General features: G+C 40.5%; 1 long non-coding RNA gene across 1 annotated transcript in view; it reads right to left on the reverse strand.

Annotated features, from left to right (window-relative positions):
* Window positions 1-2,096: 2,096 nt before the first annotated feature.
* LOC134970168 (uncharacterized) overlaps window positions 2,097-22,300 on the reverse strand; it is a 78,327-nt gene continuing 58,123 nt past the window's right edge. Inside the window, exon 3 of the long non-coding RNA XR_010189708.1 lies at window positions 2,097-2,984. This is a non-coding gene — a long non-coding RNA (uncharacterized LOC134970168). The remainder of the gene's footprint in view (window positions 2,985-22,300) is intronic.

Below are 22,300 nucleotides of genomic sequence, written 5' to 3' on the forward strand. Positions count from 1 at the left end.
TAGGGGAGGTATATTAAAAATCTAATTGCATAGTTTTCCAATTTCCCACCTACAGAATACCTATTTTAAATTTTATCTTCTTAACATATCGGAAAGTATGAAAATTAGCGATGAGTCAGTGAGTGAATGAGGACTTTCGCATTTATATACAGTATATAGATTAGTCTTTTTAGACAAGCTTTATAATTATATACTTTTTTATTCCTCTATAATTTGGTCTGTCAATATTTCTTGAATGCAGTTTTCTCAGCACTTATAACAGCTACCAATTAGTGAACCGTACTTATTTTTCTTGTATTAAATAAATGCAAATAAATGTATACTACTGTATATACAGTAATTATTTTATGACGCTGATAAAAGGTATTTGGTGCAGTATATAAAGACAGGAGTTGAGTTGCATGTATACCATAGTATCACACTCAAATACTCTAACTGTGGGTCTTATTCAGGTTTATTAGCAAACCAAAAAAAGCACACTAATAGGCAAACAAATGTTGCACTGCAGACATTGGCGTTTCAACAGAGGAGGCAGCCCATGTGCACCTCTGGATTGGCCTCCTCTGCTCGGTGCAGTAGTCTCTGGCATTTTCTGATCATCCCCGCCCCAATGTACCCTTAATATGTTCAACTCTATAGTTGAGTATAGTATACTATGAGTATTTTGATACTCGGTAGTTTCAATAACATGTACTGTATGATATCAATGCAAATTTAGGATACACGTTTTCCTATTTTATGATGATCAGTTATGTAATTTTTATGCTATTATATTTGTCTTAGAACAATATTCTAATTCATACATAAGACGTTAATAAAGTATGCTTTTCAACAAGCATGTTTTAAAGTTAATTGTGCCTAATGTATTGTTTCATAGATTGATTTTTCTCAGCTAAGATAGTTTACATAACTACCCTTTGACTGTTAGTAAAACTGAATATGTTTACTGACAAATTAATTTTACTGACACATTGTTTAAATGAATAATGATTTTACTTGAACAAATTAAACCTAATCATCTAATAATTTCTATGCGTAAGATTATGCATCAACAATTTACTATCTTATATGATTTACAATGTAATTATGCATCCATTCTTTTTGTCTTGCTTCAATGTCATCTTTATTAACTAACTAATTCCCTCTGTTTCATAAATATGTAAAGTCTCTTTTTGAGGCCTTGCTCTTATCAATGGATCTCATTATACAGTATATGCCATATTTGTTTTTTAATGACACGTCTTCTAATTGAGCAGCGCTTTTGAAATGAATTAACTATTTCCAGCTTATTTTCATGTTAGCTGTCCTTCTTTTCTGTTATAAAATGAAAATCTTGATACTAATCTTCTTAAAGTATTTTGATATATGTTATGACTACCTGGTTACAAAGTACAAAGCTTTATTTGCATACTGCTTTTAACATATATATGCTTTTGATTTATGTTGTTTGTACTTAGCTCATTAATGCGTTGTCAATTAACTACAGTATGTAAAGCTACAATGTGCTGTTGGCCTTGATAGGCTGCTGTATTTATTCTGAAGAAACTCTTGTTCCAGAGCCTGGTGAAAGAAGAATGACCTTTGAAAAGCATTGCCTGACCACAAGCCTATCCAGGATACCAAAGCTCACTCCACTTTCCAAATAAATACTGACATCTTTATTCATGAGCTGTGTTTGGTATTACATAGGTGTCCGTTGTTTGTGGTTTTACTAAGGCAGCCTGAGTTAGGGTTGAATATACAAAAAGGAGGATCCCCTCTACAATAAATGCACAGCATTCTTAGTGTACACAATTCTTCACATTCTTATGTTACTCTTCAACTGGCTAGTTCATGTATCGATGTATGTTCAATACCTCATAAAAAAAACACAATAAAAATACAGACATAGTGTAATATTGTAAGTATGGAATCACAATTTCAGATTCTGATTATTTGGATTTCTAACGCAATTCTGGGTCTACAATAATAGTAGACAGATAGGTGAAATGGGAGTGGGATCAGTCCGCTTTTAATGGACCTGAAGACCATCTCTTTTTATCCTGTTTAATCCACAGATACTCCAAGGTACATAAAAGCAAAGTAAAAAATCTTCATAGTATAAAACCATACAAAGAAATATTTATTGTAAAAGAACAGATAGTAAAACAGACTCCTATTAAATATATAGGTCTGTCAAGCACAGTCAAAAGCACATAAAATACACAGTGGTATCAGAACACAATGCAGGTAAATGAACTCCTACCAGATGGAATGGTCTACTAAGAAGTAGACAAAAATCACATGAACCCAGAAGAACCTCAGGCATCCCTGGAACAGTCCTCTTTGTCCTGGGGCAGAAGTCCAAATAGATGCAGCCTATTTTCCTTCCAAAGCGTTTCGATACCTATAGCATCTTTGTCAAGGTGTATGGGAAATGGAACCATGCTGGGAATTTATACCCCTTTAGCAACAATCTTAAACAACCCTAAAATTAGACATAGATCACCTAATCTAATGGATCCCAATATTGTAACATAGAAAACTTCCTTTAGAAGAGGCCGTTTCTGGTTTTCTATTTAATACATAACAGGATGGTATACGTCCTCCTCATTTCTGGCGGGACCGCCGCGTCATGACCGGAAGTCATATGTCCATCCTGTAAGAAACATCCCGCTTTCAGCGAGATACAAATACAGGCTTGTATCACATCCGGATAGAGAAGCCGTAACCGTAAGTACAGGCTTACATTACGTCCAGATAGAAAGGCTGCAACCGTAAGTGATGTGTTGCCGGGAGCATCATCCAGAAGCGCTGAGTCACCTGCTGTATGCTGTTACATATTCAGTAGTCCTCTCATACAGGATGACCTCAATTAAGATGCACACATATCCCCGGTGTTCATATTGGTCTTCAATTGTGCACTCCCGGCAGCCATATTTGAAGGGACCATTTCAATGTATAAATACAATGGTGGATATATTGTTGTAGACCTCATAAATATCCTTCAGTAAAAACAAATAAAATTAAAATACAAAGTAATATTTACAATACAATCACAAAGTAGGTAAGTATTCATAAGATAAGAATAACTATAAAAAACACTTTTATTCAAAATCCTTATTAATACCCGTAGGAATAAGGGTCTTAAAATTAAAAATCATTTTCATTTCATTTACATCTAGTTTTCTTATTTAGATTTTTACATCTCGTGTCACCTGTGATCCTCTTAAGGCCGTAAAAGTTTTTTTATATACTTAATATCACAATTATATTTCTCCTTAAAATTCATCAATAGAGTATGTGTTTCTACGCCTTTTTTAATATTGCGTAGGTGCTCGCTTACTTGTATCTTCAATTGTCTGCTTGTACGGGCAATATAAAACAGGCCACAAGAACATTAGATGCCATACACTACATTGATAAAACTACATGTGATGACTTCCCTTATATTACATTGTTTCTCATAAATCACTACTGTTTATTTTTTATTCCTGAAAGTATTGGGCATATTCTTGGGCAGCACCCACACCTAAAAAATAATTTTGATAAAACAGTGGTTAATTTAGGGGGAGCTGGACAATGACTTCTTACAATCTCTGATCTCAGGTTAGGCGCTGGGATCTGGGAGATCCATACCAATAACTGGATCTTTGCTCAAGAGACTACAATAATTAGTAAGGATTCTTCTAACCTGTTGGTGTTGGGATGTATACTGTGTGATAAATGGGTTTAAACTTGGGTGGCCAATCCCGGATTGGGATCAACGGGATCCCAGGATTTTGGCCTACTATTAGCCAGGATTGAATCCCAGGATTAGGACTTCCAATACCGAGATTTGAGCGAATGCTCTTTTTCAATGCCGGGCAGTTGAGCAAGTTCAGCATACAGCTCAGATGCTGCCTGGCTGCCTCTGCCTGTGACAAAGTGATAGAGGTCACGCTGCGCAGCAGAGTGCAAGCCTCACCAACAGTCCAGAATGCACACACCCGCCGCCCGCCACCCATACTCTCTGGTGCCAGGCAGCTGAGGAGCAAATAGAAAAAAAGACCACAATAGAGGTGAAGATGAAGGGTGAGGGAGTGGAATGGAGCTACAGTAAGGAGCAATGACCCCTGCATGGAGGTCACACATACAAGGTTTTACTATCCATGATATGGTATTAATTTAGACTTGCAATTTGCTTTAGTTTTATAAAATTAGAGATGTGTGCAGAAACTTGTGTTTTGAATTTGATTCTGTTTTGCTAAAACCACCTTCAGCGTTTTATTTTTGATTTTCGGATTTTGGCAAAACCACAAGTGTTTTGGTTTGGATTCAAATTTAATTTTGGAGTTCTCAAAAATTAAGAAAAACAGCTAAAGTCATGTAATTTATAATAATAATAATAATAATAATAATAATAATTTTATTTATATCGCGCTCTTTCTCCAATAGGACTCAAGGCGCTTAACAGATACATAGCATAATATAGTACAGAAAATAATGAAGTCCATTTTCATAAAATACAGGAGCATGAAGATACTAAAAGGGACACTATGGAAATGCTTGAGTAAACAGGAAAGTCTTGAGTCTACTTTTGAAGGATTCTATAGTTGGGGCCTCTCGCACTGTGCGGGGAAGTGAGTTCCATAGAGTCGGAGCCGCATGACTAAAAGCTTGGCCCCCAGATGAATTACGGGAAATTCTAGGTACTGCTAAAAGTCCTTCATCTACAGATCGCAGTAATTAAGTGGGGCAGTATGGGGTCAGAAGCTGTTTCAGGTACCTTGGGCCCTGGTCATGTAATGCTTTGAAACTCAGTAAGCCAATCTTGAAGATTATTCGCCATTTTACAGGCAGCCAGTGAAGGGAGTAGAGGATGGGTGTTATGTGGCTAGAACGGGGCTGGTTGGTTAACAGCCTGACAGCTGTGTTTTGCACCAGCTGTAAGTGTTGCAATTATTTTGCTGGGTGACCAAGGTAGAGGGCATTACAGTAGTCTAATCGAGATGATACAAATGCATGTATGACTTTTGGCATATCATCTGAGGGAATTAAGTGCTTTATTCTGGCTATGTTCCTCAGGTGAAAGAATGAGGATTTGATTGTGGCTGATATCTGATGTTTAAGTGTCAAGCCACCATCCAGGACAACGCCAAGATTCCGCACATGATCACTGGTCTGTAATTCTGAATCCCCGAGTGTAAGTCCAGTTGGTTGGCTATGCTGCAGTCTTGTCCTTTGAAGTTGCAGTCGTATCATAAGGACCTCTGTTTTATCTGGGTTCAGTCACAGCCAACTGGCGCTCATCCACTCCTGTAGCTCAGCTAGACAGCCATTTAGGGTTGCTATTGGGTTATCAGTGCCCGGAGCAAAGGACAAGTACAGTTGTGTATCATCTGCATAGCAGTGGTAGACCAGGGAATGGCGCCTGATTATTTCGCCCAATGGGAGCATTTGTACTGCAAAAAGCATGGGGGATAGTATAGAACCTTGTGGGACACCACATGGCAATGGCACTGGTGGTGATGAGTATAATCCAGACGATACTCTGTGACCTGCCTGTGAAAAATTATTTGAACCAGCTTAGGACTGTGCCATCCAGACCACAGAAATGTATCAGTCACTCAATCAGAAGGCCATGGTCCACGGTATCAAATGCTGCCGAGAGATCAAGAAGGATTAATATTGAACAGTCACCTCTGTCTCTTGCCATCAGAAGATCATTTAACACACACACCAGAGCTGTTTCAGTGCTATGTCTTCTCCTGAATCCTGATTGAAATGGATCATAAATATCATGGGTTGTCAGGCGGGTTTCCAGTTGATTTGCAACCACTTTCTCAATAACCTTTCCAAGGAAAGGAAGGTTTGATGCAGGTCTGTAGTTGGTCATGCAGTTGGGATCTAAATTAGGTTTTTTAAGAAGCAGTCTAACAATTGCTTCCTTTAGGGTTCCAGGAAAAATGCCTGTATGCAAAGAACATTGAACAATTCTTGCAAAGACAGGACTAATTATATCCATACAACCTATTAGAAGCTTGGTTGAGGCTGGGTCCAGATCACAGGTGGTGGGACGCAAAATCCGAGCAATTTCAGCAGTGTCCTTTACATCCACTGGGTCAAAGCTGGTCCATGAAGGCAGGTAGCTTATATTGGCAGGCTTTGTAGTTTGGCACTAATTTGATGGCACTGTGGAGATTCCAGACCGATGGTGGATATTTTATCTGCAAAGAAGTTTGCAAACTCGTTGCATCTTGCCTGGGAGAGGAAAAACCAAATAACTGCTTGTAAAAGCGCCTATGTAATAGACTAGATAATAAAAGGAAATTCCCCTGATAGAGCGCACGGCCGTAAACACTAAGTGGGTGTCAGACAAAGGATAATAAAACAAAATAAATGGCTGCGCAATGTACCAGGCAAAGAATGAGAGCCGACGTTAAAAAATAATTAATTTATTAACCATAAGCACTAAATAAAAACAAACTATTACAATAACAGTTAGATATTTTAGATAGTTATATATATTATGTTGTATTGTTAGGTACACCTTGATAGGTACAAATATGGTAGATATCGTGGTGAATTGAGGCAGCTTGTAAAAATTAGCTTGCTGAAAGTCCGCAGTCACTCACATGGATTATCACTTGTGGTAACGCTTGTGAATATTAATTAGCAGAGCGGTCCCAGGTAAAGCACAAAATTCCCGTCACAGTACTGGATCGGTGAAATAAATACCTCTCCTGTGGGCTGGTCCGAGACCGGGCGTCCCCGGTTTTTTGTCCTGTGTTGCCCACTAGTGCTGTGCAGCAAGGAGATAAGGGGAACCGCCGGGCTGGTGGAGCGGGTGAGAGCCGCATGCTGGTGTGAGTGGCTTTGCGGAGATCAGGGAAGCGGTATACAGGTCCGTTGGTTCACGGCAATTTGCTTCAGATATGGGTACCTGGATCAAGGTGTGTAGGAGAGGCGGAGTTCTAACGCGTTTCGTCACGTATCACGTGACTTTATCAAAGGTATATTCATGCCTCTAGACTGGATAGTATTTAAAGCCAAAAGGCCAAGAGTGCACAGGTGTATATAATAGTGATGAGCAGGTTCGGTTCCTCGGAATCCGAACCCCCCCGAACTTCAGCCTTTTTACACGGGTCCGAGGCAGACTCGGATCTTCCCGCCTTGCTCGGTTAACCCGAGCGCGCCCGAACGTCATCATCCCACTGTCGGATTCTCGCGAGGCTCGGATTCTATCGCGAGACTCGGATTCTATATAAGGAGCCGCGCGTCGCCGCCATTTTCACACGTGCATTGAGATTGATAGGGAGAGGACGTGGCTGGCGTCCTCTCCGTTTAGAATAGAAATAGATAGAGAGTGAGAGTGAGACACTTGATTTACTGGAGCTTAGGAGTACTCAGAGAGTGCAGAGTTTACTAGTGACTGACCAGTGACCACCAGTGCAGTTTTATTATTATTTATATAATCCGTTCTCTGCCTGAAAAAAAATGATACACAGTGACACAGTATACCATATCTGTGCTCAGCCTCAGTGTGCTGCATCATCTATGTATATCTGACTGTGCTGAGTGCTCACTGCTCACACAGCTTAATTGTGGGGGAGACTGGGGAGCAGTTATAGCAGGAGTACATTAACAGTGCACACTTTTGCTGCCAGAGTGCCACTGCCAGTGTGACTGACCAGTGACCACTGACCACCAGTATATTGTGATTGTCTGCCTGAAAAAGTTAAACACTCGTCGTGTGGTGTTTTTATTCTATAAACGCATTCTGCTGACAGTGTCCAGCAGGTCCGTCATTATATAATATATACCTGTCCGGCTGCAGTAGTGATATATATATATTTTTTATATCATTATCATCCAGTCTATATTAGCAGCAGACGCAGTACGGTAGTCCACGGCTGTAGCTACCTCTGTGTCGGCAGTCGCTCGTCCATCCATAATTGTATACCACCTACCTGTGGTGTTTTTTTTTTCTATCTTCTTGATACTAGTAGCTTACTTTAGGAGTCTGCAGTGCTGACAGTGTCCAGCAGGTCCGTCATTATATAATATATACCTGTCCGGCTGCAGTAGTGATATATATATATTTTTTATATCATTATCATCCAGTCTATATTAGCAGCAGACGCAGTACGGTAGTCCACAGCTGTAGCTACCTCTGTGTCGGCAGTCGCTCGTCCATCCATAATTGTATACCACCTACCTGTGGTGTTTTTTTTTTTTCTATCTTCTTGATACTAGTAGCTTACTTTAGGAGTCTGCAGTGCTGACAGTGTCCAGCAGGTCCGTCATTATATAATATATACCTGTCCGGCTGCAGTAGTGATATATATATATTTTTTATATCATTATCATCCAGTCTATATTAGCAGCAGACGCAGTACGGTAGTCCACGGCTGTAGCTACCTCTGTGTCGGCAGTCGCTCGTCCATCCATAATTGTATACCACCTACCTGTTGTGTTTTTTTTTTCTATCTTCTTGATACTAGTAGCTTACTTTAGGAGTCTGTAGTGCTGACAGTGTCCAGCAGGTCCGTCATTATATAATATATACCTGTCCGGCTGCAGTAGTGATATATATATATTTTTTATATCATTATCATCCAGTCTATATTAGCAGCAGACGCAGTACGGTAGTCCACGGCTGTAGCTACCTCTGTGTCGGCAGTCGCTCATCCATCCATAATTGTATACCACCTACCTGTGGTGTGTTTTTTTCTTTCTATCTTCTTGATACTAGTAGCTTACTTTAGGAGTCTGCAGTGCTGACAGTGTCCAGCAGGTCCGTCATTATATAATATATACCTGTCCGGCTGCAGTAGTGATATATATATTTTTTATATCATTATCATCCAGTCTATATTAGCAGCAGACGCAGTACGGTAGTCCACGGCTGTAGCTACCTCTGTGTCGGCAGTCGCTCGTCCATCCATAATTGTATACCACCTACCTGTGGTGTTTTTTTTTTTCTATCTTCTTGATACTAGTAGCTTACTTTAGGAGTCTGCAGTGCTGACAGTGTCCAGCAGGTCCGTCATTATATAATATATACCTGTCCGGCTGCAGTAGTGATATATATATATTTTTATATCATTATCATCCAGTCTATATTAGCAGCAGACGCAGTACGGTAGTCCACGGCTGTAGCTACCTCTGTGTCGGCAGTCGCTCGTCCATCCATAATTGTATACCACCTACCTGTGGTGGTTTTTTTTTTCTATCTTCTTGATACTAGTAGCTTACTTTAGGAGTCTGCAGTGCTGACAGTGTCCAGCAGGTCCGTCATTATATAATATATACCTGTCCGGCTGCAGTAGTGATATATATATATTTTTTATATCATTATCATCCAGTCTATATTAGCAGCAGACGCAGTACGGTAGTCCACGGCTGTAGCTACCTCTGTGTCGGCAGTCGCTCGTCCATCCATAAGTATACTAGTATCCATCCATCTCCATTGTTTACCTGAGGTGCCTTTTAGTTGTGCCTATTAAAATATGGAGAACAAAAATGTTGAGGTTCCAAAAATAGGGAAAGATCAAGATCGACTTCCACCTCGTGCTGAAGCTGCTGCCACTAGTCATGGCCGAGACGATGAAATGCCATCAACGTCGTCTGCCAAGGCCGATGCCCAATGTCATAGTACAGAGCATGTAAAATCCAAAACACCAAATATCAGTAAAAAAAGGACTCAAAAATCTAAAATAAAATTGTCGGAGGAGAAGCGTAAACTTGCCAATATGCCATTTACCACACGGAGTGGCAAGGAACGGCTGAGGCCCTGGCCTATGTTCATGGCTAGTGGTTCACCTTCACATGAGGATGGAAGCACTCAGCCTCTCGCTAGAAAAATGAAAAGACTCAAGCTGGCAAAAGCACAGCAAAGAACTGTGCGTTCTTCGAAATCACAAATCCACAAGGAGAGTCCAATTGTGTCGTTTGCGATGCCTGACCTTCCCAACACTGGACGTGAAGAGCATGCGCCTTCCACCATTTGCACGCCCCCTGCAAGTGCTGGAAGGAGCACCCACAGTCCAGTTCCTGATAGTCAGATTGAAGATGTCAGTGTTGAAGTACACCAGGATGAGGAGGATATGGGTGTTGCTGGCGCTGGGGAGGAAATTGACCAGGAGGATTCTCATGGTGAGGTGGTTTGTTTAAGTCAGGCACCCGGGGAGACACCTGTTGTCCGTGGGAGGAATAGGGCCATTGACATGCCTGGTGAAAATACCAAAAAAATCAGCTCTTCGGTGTGGAAGTATTTCAACAGAAATGCGGACAACATTTGTCAAGCCGTGTGTTGCCTTTGTCAAGCTGTAATAAGTAGGGGTAAGGACGTTAACCACCTCGGAACATCCTCCCTTATACGTCACCTGCAGCGCATTCATCATAAGTCAGTGACAAGTTCAAAAACTTTGGGCGACAGCGGAAGCAGTCCACTGACCAGTAAATCCCTTCCTCTTGTAACCAAGCTCACGCAAACCGACCCACCAACTCCCTCAGTGTCAATTTCCTCCTTCCCCAGGAATGCCAATAGTCCTGCAGGCCATGTCACTGGCAATTCTGACGAGTCCTCTCCTGCCTGGGATTCCTCCGATGCATCCTTGCGTGTAACGCCTACTGCTGCTGGCGCTGCTGTTGTTGCTGCTGGGAGTCGATGGTCATCCCAGAGGGGAAGTCGTAAGACCACTTTTACTACTTCCACCAAGCAATTGACTGTCTAACAGTCCTTTGCGAGGAAGATGAAATATCACAGCAGTCATCCTGCTGCAAAGTGGATAACTGAGGCCTTGGCATCCTGGGTGGTGAGAAACGTGGTTCCGGTATCCATCATTACTGCAGAGCCAACTAGAGACTTGTTGGAGGTACTGTGTCCCCGGTACCAAATACCATCTAGGTTCCATTTTTCTAGGCAGGCGAAACCGAAAATGTACACAGACCTCAGAAAAAGACTCACCAGTGTCCTAAAAAATGCAGTTGTACCCAATGTCCACTTAACCACGGACATGTGGACAAGTGGAGCAGGGCAGGCTCAGGACTATATGACTGTGACAGCCCACTGGGTAGATGTATGGACTCCCGCCACAAGAACAGCAGCGGCGGCACCAGTAGCAGCATCTCGCAAACGCCAACTCTTTCCTAGGCAGGCTACGCTTTGTATCACCGCTTTCCAGAATATGCACACAGCTGAAAACCTCTTACGGCAACTGAGGAAGATCATTGCGGAATGGCTTACCCCAATTGGACTCTCCTGTGGATTTGTGGCATCGGACAACGCCAGCAATATTGTGTGTGCATTAAATCTGGGCAAATTCCAGCACGTCCCATGTTTTGCACATACCTTGAATTTGGTGGTGCAGAATTATTTAAAAAACGAGAGGGGCGTGCAAGAGATGCTGTCGGTGGCCAGAAGAATTGCGGGACACTTTCGGCGTACAGGCACCACCTACAGAAGACTGGAGCACCACCAAAAACGCCTGAACCTGCCCTGCCATCATCTGAAGCAAGAAGTGGTAACGAGGTGGAATTCAACCCTCTATATGCTTCAGAGGTTGGAGGAGCAGCAAAAGGCCATTCAAGCCTATACAACTGAGCACGATATAGGAGGTGGAATGCACCTGTCTCAAGCGCAGTGGAGAATGATTTCAACGTTGTGCAAGGTTCTGCAACCTTTTGAACTTGCCACACGTGAAGTCAGTTCAGACACTGCCAGCCTGAGTCAGGTCATTCCCCTCATCAGGCTTTTGCAGAAGAAGCTGGAGACATTGAAGGAGGAGCTAACACAGAGCGATTCCGCTAGGCATGTGGGACTTGTGGATGGAGCCCTTAATTCGCTTAACAAGGATTCACGGGTGGTCAATCTGTTGAAATCAGAGCACTACATTTTGGCCACCGTGCTCGATCCTAGATTTAAAACCTACCTTGGATCTCTCTTTCCGGACTGAAGGACCTGACAACGATTACGGACATGTCGTCTACTGTCACTGCATATGATTCTCTCCCCATTGAAAGAATGGTGGAGGATTATATGAGTGACCGCATCCAAGTAGGCACGTCAGACAGTCCGTACTTATACTGGCAGGAAAAAGAGGCAATTTGGAGGCCCTTGCACAAACTGGCTTTATTCTACCTAAGTTGCCCTCCCACAAGTGTGATGTTCATTAAAAGGAATTATAATCAATTCCTCCGTGGAGACATTCACCAGCAGCAATTGCCTCCACAAAGTACACAGGGAGCTGAGATGGTGGATTCCAGTGGGGACGAATTGATAATCTGTGAGGAGGGGGATGTACACGGTGATATATCGGAGGATGATGATGAGGTGGACATCTTGCCTCTGTAGAGCCAGTTTGTGCAAGGAGAGATTAATTGCTTCTTTTTTGGTGGGGGTCCAAACCAACCCGTCATTTCAGTCACAGTCGTGTGGCAGACCCTGTCACTGAAATGATGGGTTGGTTAAAGTGTGCATGTCCTGTTTATACAACATAAGGGTGGGTGGGAGGGCCCAAGGACAATTCCATCTTGCACCTCTTTTTTCTTTCATTTTTCTTTGCGTCATGTGCTGTTTGGGGAGTAGTTTTTGGAAGGGCCATCCTGTGTGACACTGCAGTGCCACTCCAAGATGGGCCAGGTGTTTGTGTCGGCCACTTGGGTCGCTTATCTTAGTCACACAGCTACCTCATTGCGCATCTTTTTTTTCTTCTTTGCGTCATGTGCTGTTTGGGGAGTAGTTTTTTGAAGGGCCATCCTGCGTGACACTGCAGTGCCACTCCTAGATGGGCCAGGTGTTTGTGTCGGCCACTAGGGTCGCTTAGCTTAGTCACACAGCTACCTCATTGCGCCTCTTTTTTTCTTTGCGTCATGTGCTGTTTGGGGGGTGTTTTTTGGAAGGGCCATCCTGCGTGACACTGCAGTGCCACTCCTAGATGGGCCAGGTGTTTGTGTCGGCCACTAGGGTCGCTTAGCTTACTCACACAGCTACCTCATTGCGCCTCTTTTTTTTCTTCTTTGCGTCATGTGCTGTTTGGGGAGTAGTTTTTGGAAGGGCCATCCTGCGTGACACTGCAGTGCCACTCCTAGATGGGCCAGGTGTTTGTGTCGGCCACTTGGGTCGCTTATCTTAGTCACACAGCTACCTCATTGCGCCTCTTTTTTTCTTTGCGTCATGTGCTGTTTGGGGGGTGTTTTTTGGAAGGGCCATCCTGCGTGACACTGCAGTGCCACTCCTAGATGGGCCAGGTGTTTGTGTCGGCCACTTGGGTCGCTTATCTTAGTCACACAGCTACCTCATTGCGCCTCTTTTTTTCTTTGCGTCATGTGCTGTTTGGGGGGTGTTTTTTGGAAGGGCCATCCTGCGTGACACTGCAGTGCCACTCCTAGATGGGCCAGGTGTTTGTGTCGGCCACTTGGGTCGCTTATCTTAGTCACACAGCTACCTCATTGCACCTCTTTTTTTCTTTGCGTCATGTGCTGTTTGGGGAGTAGTTTTTTGAAGGGCCATCCTGCGTGACACTGCAGTGCCACTCCTAGATGGGCCAGGTGTTTGTGTCGGCCACTTGGGTCGCTGAGCTTAGTCATCCAGCGACCTCAGTGCAAATTTTAGGACTAAAAATAATATTGTGAGGTGTTCAGAATAGACTGAAAATGAGTGGAAATTATGGTTATTGAGGTTAATAATACTTTGGGATCAAAATGACCCCCAAATTCTATGATTTAAGCTGTTTTTTAGGGTTTTTTGAAAAAAACACCCGAATCCAAAACACACCCGAATCCGACAAAAAAAATTCGGTGAGGTTTTGCCAAAACGCGTTCGAACCCAAAACACGGCCGTGGAACCGAACCCAAAACCAAAACACAAAACCCGAAAAATTTCCGGTGCTCATCACTAGTATATAATCAATGATTAAACAAGGATTAGTTAAAACACTATTATTGATTAAAAATTAAAAGCGTCGGCTCACACACTAAAATGCCTAATAGATATAATAAAGACAGTTTAGTAATATCCACAGAAAGTTATTATAAAGAATATACTCAAGTCTATTAAATAAATACTAGCTCATTATATCTAAATATAAATACAATATAGACAGACAACAGATATAATGACACATAATTAAAAACGCATATGCGGACAATATAACTAATTAGATATCCCAAAAGGCTGCAAAAATTTGTTTGTATAAAAATCAATGAAAATTCTAAACAAACAGAAATTTGTTTGTATAAAAATCGGTGAGAATCATAAACAAACGGTGTTGTATTGTGCCCGAGGTAATATACAGATCTTTTACTCTCACTTGAATAATCCTTTGTAGCTATGTATAAATATATTTATGTATACACAAATGGCTCCAGAGAAATATAATGTTAAACAATTTAAGAAATAATAAAAAATATATACAGAGAAGAATAAAAAAAGACAAAATTGTATCGGACTGGGATCCGAACCCTGGTCTCTGTCTGTATAGGATCAGTGGCCAAACCTCATGAGCCACTGCTGCTCTTTGGAGTATAGGTGAAAATAATTAAGTAAGGTATACTGGCAATGAAACTTAGTGTCCAGCTCTATACTAGACAAATCAAGCAGCTGATTTATAATAGACATTGCTATGATGATAAAGGACAATGACAAAGATAGATACCAGAGTGGAATCAACCTGGAAAAAAGTGATAAAACAGCAGAAAAACACCAAAAAAATTTTTTTATCATTTAAAGAACATTATTGAATAGTCCTCAGTAGAAGAATAAAAAACAAGAATAGATAAAGCAAATACTATGGATAAACAGGTACAGAGATTAATTTGACTCAGAGTCAGTCTATAACCCACAGGGGAAGAGAAGTAACAATCTTAATATCAGAGATCAAACTCAAGTGATTCACTTAGTCCTTCTGGAGAGAGGGTTCTCAGTTTGTGGATCCAGTAGTTTTCCCTGAGACAGAGTTTTTATATCTATCCCCACCCCGTGACGTGTGCATAATGGTTTCAATACCAATAAGTTGAATTTCCTCAGGGTTTTTTTGGTGTATTTCAGAGAAGTGTCTAGAGACACTGTGAGAAAAGAATCCCTTTTGTATGTTTCGTCTATGTTCTAGAAATCTAGTCCTGAGTTTACGGGTTGTTCTACCAACGTAAGTGAGGTTACACTTACAAACTAACAGATAAATGACATAAGAACTGTTGCAGTTGACAAAGGAACGTATCTCAAATTGTTTCCCACCAGAAGAGATGAAAAGTTTAGAATTATTCTGAATGTAAGAGCAAGTGATGCACTGTTTTGCACCGCATCTAAAGCATCCTTTGATGTTGGAGAGCCAGTGGGAGGTATTAAGTGGGATTGCAGACGTATCTGCAGTCCTTTTATCTACAAAGTGGCTGGGAGCCAGAGCATGTTTTAAATTGTTAGATTTTTTAAAAATAACGGAAGGTGTATCATTTAATTCTATTCTGAGTACTTGATCTGTAAGTAAAATGGGGTAATTATTACGGATAATCTTACGAACTTTCCGAACTTTCGATGAGGAACTATTGAATTGTGAAAGGAAAAGGGGCTGTTCTTTTTCAAATTTCTGTGAATGTGATTTATAAGATAGCAGATCATTTCTTACTAACTTATCAGCCTTTTGTCTGGCTGATTTGATCAGAGCCAAAGGGTAACCCCTATGTTGGAAAGAAAGGAAAAGTTCATCCGCTTGCAAATGATAATCATGTGGATCACTACAATTGCATTTCATACGTCTAAATTGTCCAAAGGGTATATTATTTAACCACGTGTAATGTGAGCTATCATATTGTAAATAATTTAAAGTGTCAACTTCTTTCCGAAAGGTTTTAGTAAGGATTCTACCATCAACTACCTCCAAGGATATATCAAGAAAGATGATAGATCGATGTGAAGTACTAGTAAAACTTAAATTCAATTCATTATTATTTAACTGAGAGACGAAATCAGAAGAAAAGGAGATATCGCCATCAAAAATGAAAAACATGTCATCTATGTAACGGCCATAGTAGACAAGGTCCGCGCCAAAGCTCCGCCCCCACACATGGGTATGCTCGAAGGCCCCCATGTACAGGTTGGCGAAGCTGGGCGCGAACCTCGTCCCATTGGCCATCCCAAGTGTCTGTAAATAATTATTCTTGTTAAAAACAAAATAGTTATGTGATAATATGAAAGAGATTCTAATTTGAGGAAATTCAACTTATTGGTATTGAAACCATTATGCACACGTCACGAGGTGGGGATAGATATAAGAAACTCTGTCTCAGGGAAAACTACTGGATCCACAAACTGAGAACCCTCTCTCCAGAAGGACTAAATGAATCAATTGAGTTTGATCTCTGATATTAAGATTGTTACTTCTCTTCCCCTGTGGGTTATAGGCTGACTCTATGAGTCGAATTAATCTCTGTATCTATTTATCCATACTATTTGCTTTATCTATTCTTGTTTTTTATTCTTCTACTGAGGATTATTCAATAATGTTCTTTATATGTTACAAAAAATTTTGGGGGGTTTTTCTGCTGTTTTATCACTTTTTTCCAGGTTGATTCCACTCTGGGATCTATCTTTGTCATTGTCCTTTATCATCACAGCAATGTCCATTATAAATCAGCTGCTTGATTTGTCCAGTTCAGAGCTGGACACTAGGTTTCATTGCCAGTATACCTTACTTACTTATTTTCACCTATACTCCAAAGAGCAGCCCAGTGGCTCATGAGGTTTGGTCACTGATCCTATACAGACAGAGACCCGGGTTCGGATCCCAGTCCGATACAATTTTGTCTTTTTTTATTCTTTTCTTTATTTTAATTTTTTTATTATTTCTTATTTTGTTTAACATTATATTTCTCAGGAGCCATTTGTGTATACATAAATATATTTATACATAGCTACAAAGGATTATTCAAGTGAGAGTAAAAGATCTGTATATTACCTCGGGCACAATAAACACCGTTTGTTTATGATTCTCACCGATTTTTATACAAACAAATTTCTGTTTGTATAAAAATCGATGAGAATCATAAACAAACAGAAATTTGTTTGTATAAAAATCGATGAGAATCATAAACAAAATTTTTTTGTCAGATGCAGCCTTTTGGGATATCTAATTAGTTATATTGTCCGCATATGCGTTTTTAATTATGTGTCATTATTATCTGTTGTCTGTTTATATTGTATTTATATTTAGATATAATGAGCTTGTATTTATTTAATAGACTTTAGTATATTCTTTATAATAACTTTCTGTGGATATTACTAAACTGTCTTTATTATATCTATTAGGCATTTTAGTGTGTGAGCCAACGTTTTTAATTTTTAATCAATAATAGTGTTTTAACTAATCCTTGTTTAATCATTGATTATATACACCTGTGCACTCTTGGCCTTTTGGCTTTAAATACTATCCAGTCTAGAGGCATGAATATACCTTTGATAAAGTCACGTGATACGTGACGAAACGTGTTAGGACTCCGCCTCTCCTACACACCTTGATCCAGGTACCCATATCTGAAGCAACTTGCCGTGAACCAACGGACCTGTATACCGCTTCCCTGATCTCTGCAAAGCCGCTCACACCAGCATGCGGCTCTCACCCGCTCCACCAGCCCGGCGGTTCCCCTCATCTCCTTGCTGCACAGCACTAGTGGGCAACGCAGGACAAAAAAACGGGGACGCCCGGTCTCGGACCAGCCCACAGGAGAGGTATTTATTTCACCGATCCAGTACTGTGACGGGAATTTTGTGCTTTACCTGGGACCGCTCTGCTAATTAATATTCACAAGCGCTACCACAAGTGATAATCCATGTGAGTGACTGCGGACTTTCAGCAAGCTAATTTATACAAGCTGCCTCAATTCACCACGATATCTACCATATTTGTACCTATCAAGGTGTACCTAACAATACAACATAATATATATATCACTATCTAATATATCTAACTGTTATTGTAATAATTTGTTTTTATTTAGTGCTTATGGTTAATAAATTAATTATTTTTTAACGTCGGCTCTCATTCTTTCCCTGGTACATTGCGCAGCCGTTTCTTTTGTTTTATTATCCTTTATCTGACACCCACTTAGTGTTTACGGCCGCGCGTTCTATCAGGGGAATTTCCTTTTATTATCTAGTCTATTACATAGGCGCTTTTACAAGCAGTTATTTGGTTTTTGTTCTTCTAATTAATTTTGGTGTAACCTCCTAGCTGCCTTAATAACTATTGCTCATCTTTATAATATTTCTTTGTTGTTTTAATTGATTTCCCAATGGCTGATCTGACATGTTTATCTGAATGTGCTAAGAGGAGATCTAGATATGAGGCTAGCTTTAATGAAGACTCTGAGACCAATATATTACCCTCTATTCAGAATGACCACGAAAGGGAGTTTAATACTCTATTTTATAAACTAGAAGATCTTATGAAGACAGAAACCCGCCACTGGTGGGACATGGTCACTTTACAAAAATATATCAAAACCAAAAAAATACCTAGGGGCCTCAGAATCTTCAAAACGCTATCCTTTGTGGATGATCCCTTGCTTAAAGACAAATAGAATTTGTTACTAGATAATTGTTCCTTTTCACTAATGGAACTTCTTGTAAACTACCGTAAAGATAAAACTGTGCAACTATCCCGGGAAATAGAGGATACTAAAAAATGCTTAAATTCTTTTTCTGATCATCCTCAATTTCAGTTCAATGATCTCAAGCTCAATCGCAAATTAGAACAATATGAGAAAGAGATTATAGAAGGTAAAAACAAGAAATTTAATATAGACACTGATTATATTCAGAATAGGAGTTCGTAGCTTTAATAAAGGTTCAAACCCCTCCAATAGGGGAAGGTCACGGAGTAATTCTAATTGGAGATCCAATAGAACCTCTAACTTCATTAAGAGATCTGATCAGATTGATCAAAAACACCAGCCCAATAAAAATCTAAAGTCTTTGAATATGTATAACCATCACAATCATTCTATTTCCCCTCAGAGAACCTCTTTAGCTGAGCCATCAGTAAGACCAAAAACCCAGATTCAGAAGAGTATCCCCTCCATGGCTACAGCACACACAACCAACATATCAAACACCACTAATTTTTTAGAGAAGGTACAAAGGGAATACAAACTCAAACTTCCATACCATATACACAATCGGTACGAACTATTATGGACAGACTACCCGAAAAGAGCAAGGGAAGAAAGCATAGAGGATGCAGAGGAGGCTGCAAGTTACAGAGGAAAAAAGCAAGATCTGAGAGTATAGATCAGACTAATGTATATTACCTGTCCTCCAAAGTAATTGATAAATCTGAAACTCGCCTTTTAGTTAAAGGTTTGAAATTTGCCCCCTCTAAGCCACCAGCCTTCTATAATTTATTTGTTGAACTTAACACATACATTCGGACCTTAGCACGTAAGAGGTACTTTGCAACCAAAAAATTGGTCCAATGTAAACTGGAGGGTACACCTATAATCCTAGATGAACAGGATAGAACTAGTTTGGATATGTTAGAGTCCCTGCTCCTAGAGAACAACACCTCCAATTCAAAGCTTCCCATTTACAATTGTGAATGTAATGAAGAACGGAGATCCATATTTAAAAATAAATCCCAATTCTTTCCTCTACACCATAGAAGTCCTCCCATAGACATCTTCTACAAAAAGACACTTGATGATTTCAACAACTTATGTCAGAGAGAAAAGAAAAAATTTAAATATAGACATAATTTATCTGTTCAAGAGAGATTAGCACTTCAGAGATTGGCTAATGACCCCTCCCTTGTCATCAAATCTGCTGACAAGGGCAGGGGAATTATAATTCAGAATACAGATGATTACTTAACTGAAGCATTCAGACAACTGAATGATACTAGTACATATATTAAATTATCTGCTAATCCTTCTCAAGAATATCATAAATCCATGACACTATTAGTTAAGGCTGCTGTAGATAAAGGCATCTTATCAAAGGATGAATCAAGATACTTGATACCACTTCACCCTAATACCCCTACCTATTATCACTTACCCAAGATTCACAAGTCACTCACTGCACCTCCTGGTAGACCCATTATTTCTGGTGTTGGGTCCCTCACGTCTAATTTGTCACATTTTGTTGATTATTTTTTACAGCCACTTGCTTCTGCACTTCGTTCACATATCCAGGATACTACCTCTTTTTTGAACATCTTTGCAGAAATTAATTGGAAAACCTCCTTTTTCTTTATGATCTGTGATGTACAGGCACTTTACTCAAATATTCCGCACCAGAAGGGTTTATCTACAATAGCGGATTGTCTTTTACAATCCAGTTCACTTAAGATGGAGCTACAACAATTCATATTAGACTCCATCTCTTTCATATTATCACATAACTATTTTGTGTGATAATCCATGTGAGTGACTGCGGACTTTCAGCAAGCTAATTTATACAAGCTGCCTCAATTCACCACGATATCTACCATATTTGTACCTATCAAGGTGTACCTAACAATACAACATAATATATATAACTATCTAATATATCTAACTGTTATTGTAATAGTTTGTTTTTATTTAGTGCTTATGGTTAATAAATTAATTATTTTTTAATGTCGGCTCTTATTCTTTCCCTGGTACATTGCGCAGCCGTTTCTTTTGTTTTATTTGCCTGGGAGAGGGTCTCATTAGTCTGCAGGCATGCTGGCTTGCAAAGCATCTCCACTGTGCGGAAAAGTTGAGCTGGCCTTTTGTTTGCTGCTGTGATCTCATTTTACAGGAACTGTGATTTCTTACGAGTGATTGTCGATTGATATTCTTCATTATGCTTTATTAGTTTTATTTTGTCATCCACTAGGTTAGTCTTCCTCCATCATCTTTCCAGTCTACGCCCCCTTTTCTTGAGCTCACTAACACTGTTGTCAAACCATGGAGCTTGACGTTGTGGTTTACGAGGTCTTCTGCGCACAGGGGCGATAATATCAATTGCAGCCATAACATCCCTATTATAATAATGGACTAGAGAACAAGGATCTTCACAGGCACCCAGTATAGCAGAGAGATCCAGATTTGCTGCAAGAGCTTGGGGAGTCATACCCCTCCTTGGACGATACCTGGTCAACTCCACGGGCAGAGATCTTATTTGAGGGGTTGCAACTGAGAAACAAAGGGAGTAGTGGTCTGACCAGATGACTGGGTTTATTTTTAGGTCAGTGACTTCTAATCCAATCTGAAAGACAAGGTCGAGAGTGTGACCACTTTTATGTGTGGCAGAGGGAATGACCTGTGTGAAGCCCAGACCATTCATTGTGCACAGGAGGTCTTGGCCAAGGCGTGAGAGCTCATCATCCACCCATGCATTGAAATCCCCGAGGATGAGCCATCTTTGATGTTCCAGAACCAGGCCAGCAACAGTGTCTGCAATTTCTTGTAGAAATATCTTTCCATCTCCAGGTGGCCGGTAAATGAGAAGTACTCCGAAACCTAATCCTGTCGAACTCCAGGCAGCAATGCACTCGAATGAGCGAGTAATTTCAATAGGGTGGACCCTAAGCTTAAGTTCTTTTTTGAAGCAGATAGCCACCCCGCCACCCCTGTGGTCCAGTCTTGGGTTGTGGATGACAGAGTTGGTACTGCAGCCTCCAATATAGGTGCTGCATTTTCATCTAGCCAGGTCTCTGTAATACAGGCTAGATCTGCAGATTCAATAAGGTCAGCAATTGTTGCAGTCTTGTTTATTATAGATCTGGCATTACAAAGGACTGACCTGATTGGGCATACCAGAGGGCCTTCAGTTTTCTTTATGTTAAGTGCAGGAGCTCTGGGTATGGGGGTCACAAAGCGAGAGTTGACAGTTCTGTTCTTCCAAACACAGGGCCGTCTTTTGGGTATCACTTCTATTTGATTGTTCTTTGAATATGGGGGTGAGCAGGTGGGCAAAGGACTTAGATGGTTACCGGGGGAAATACATTTCCGGCTTGCTTGCTTCCCATGAATGCGCCTGTGTTTTCTTTTTAAAATGCCAAGGGATTGGAGATTAGAAGCCTGTGATGGTGTGATAGGAACTGCAGAACGTGGTGGGCGGAGTGAAAGAATGAAGCTGGAGCAATACATATACATTTGGTCATCAATGACAGATTACTATAAGTTTGAGCTGCATATGATGATGAGAGAGGGAGAGAAAGCAGTGTTTTTTTTTTTTTTTTTTCCTTTTTGTGTTTTGTTTTCCCCAAATTTGGTATGTGATCCAAAATTATAATGGGTTTATGAACAAAGTTATTGCTATAACCTATTGGGTATATTTGAAGCAAGTGATAAATAAAATAACTGCTGATTTAGT

The sequence above is a fragment of the Pseudophryne corroboree genome, chromosome 11 (assembly GCF_028390025.1).
Source record: "Pseudophryne corroboree isolate aPseCor3 chromosome 11, aPseCor3.hap2, whole genome shotgun sequence".
NCBI classification, from domain to species: Eukaryota; Metazoa; Chordata; class Amphibia; order Anura; family Myobatrachidae; genus Pseudophryne; species Pseudophryne corroboree.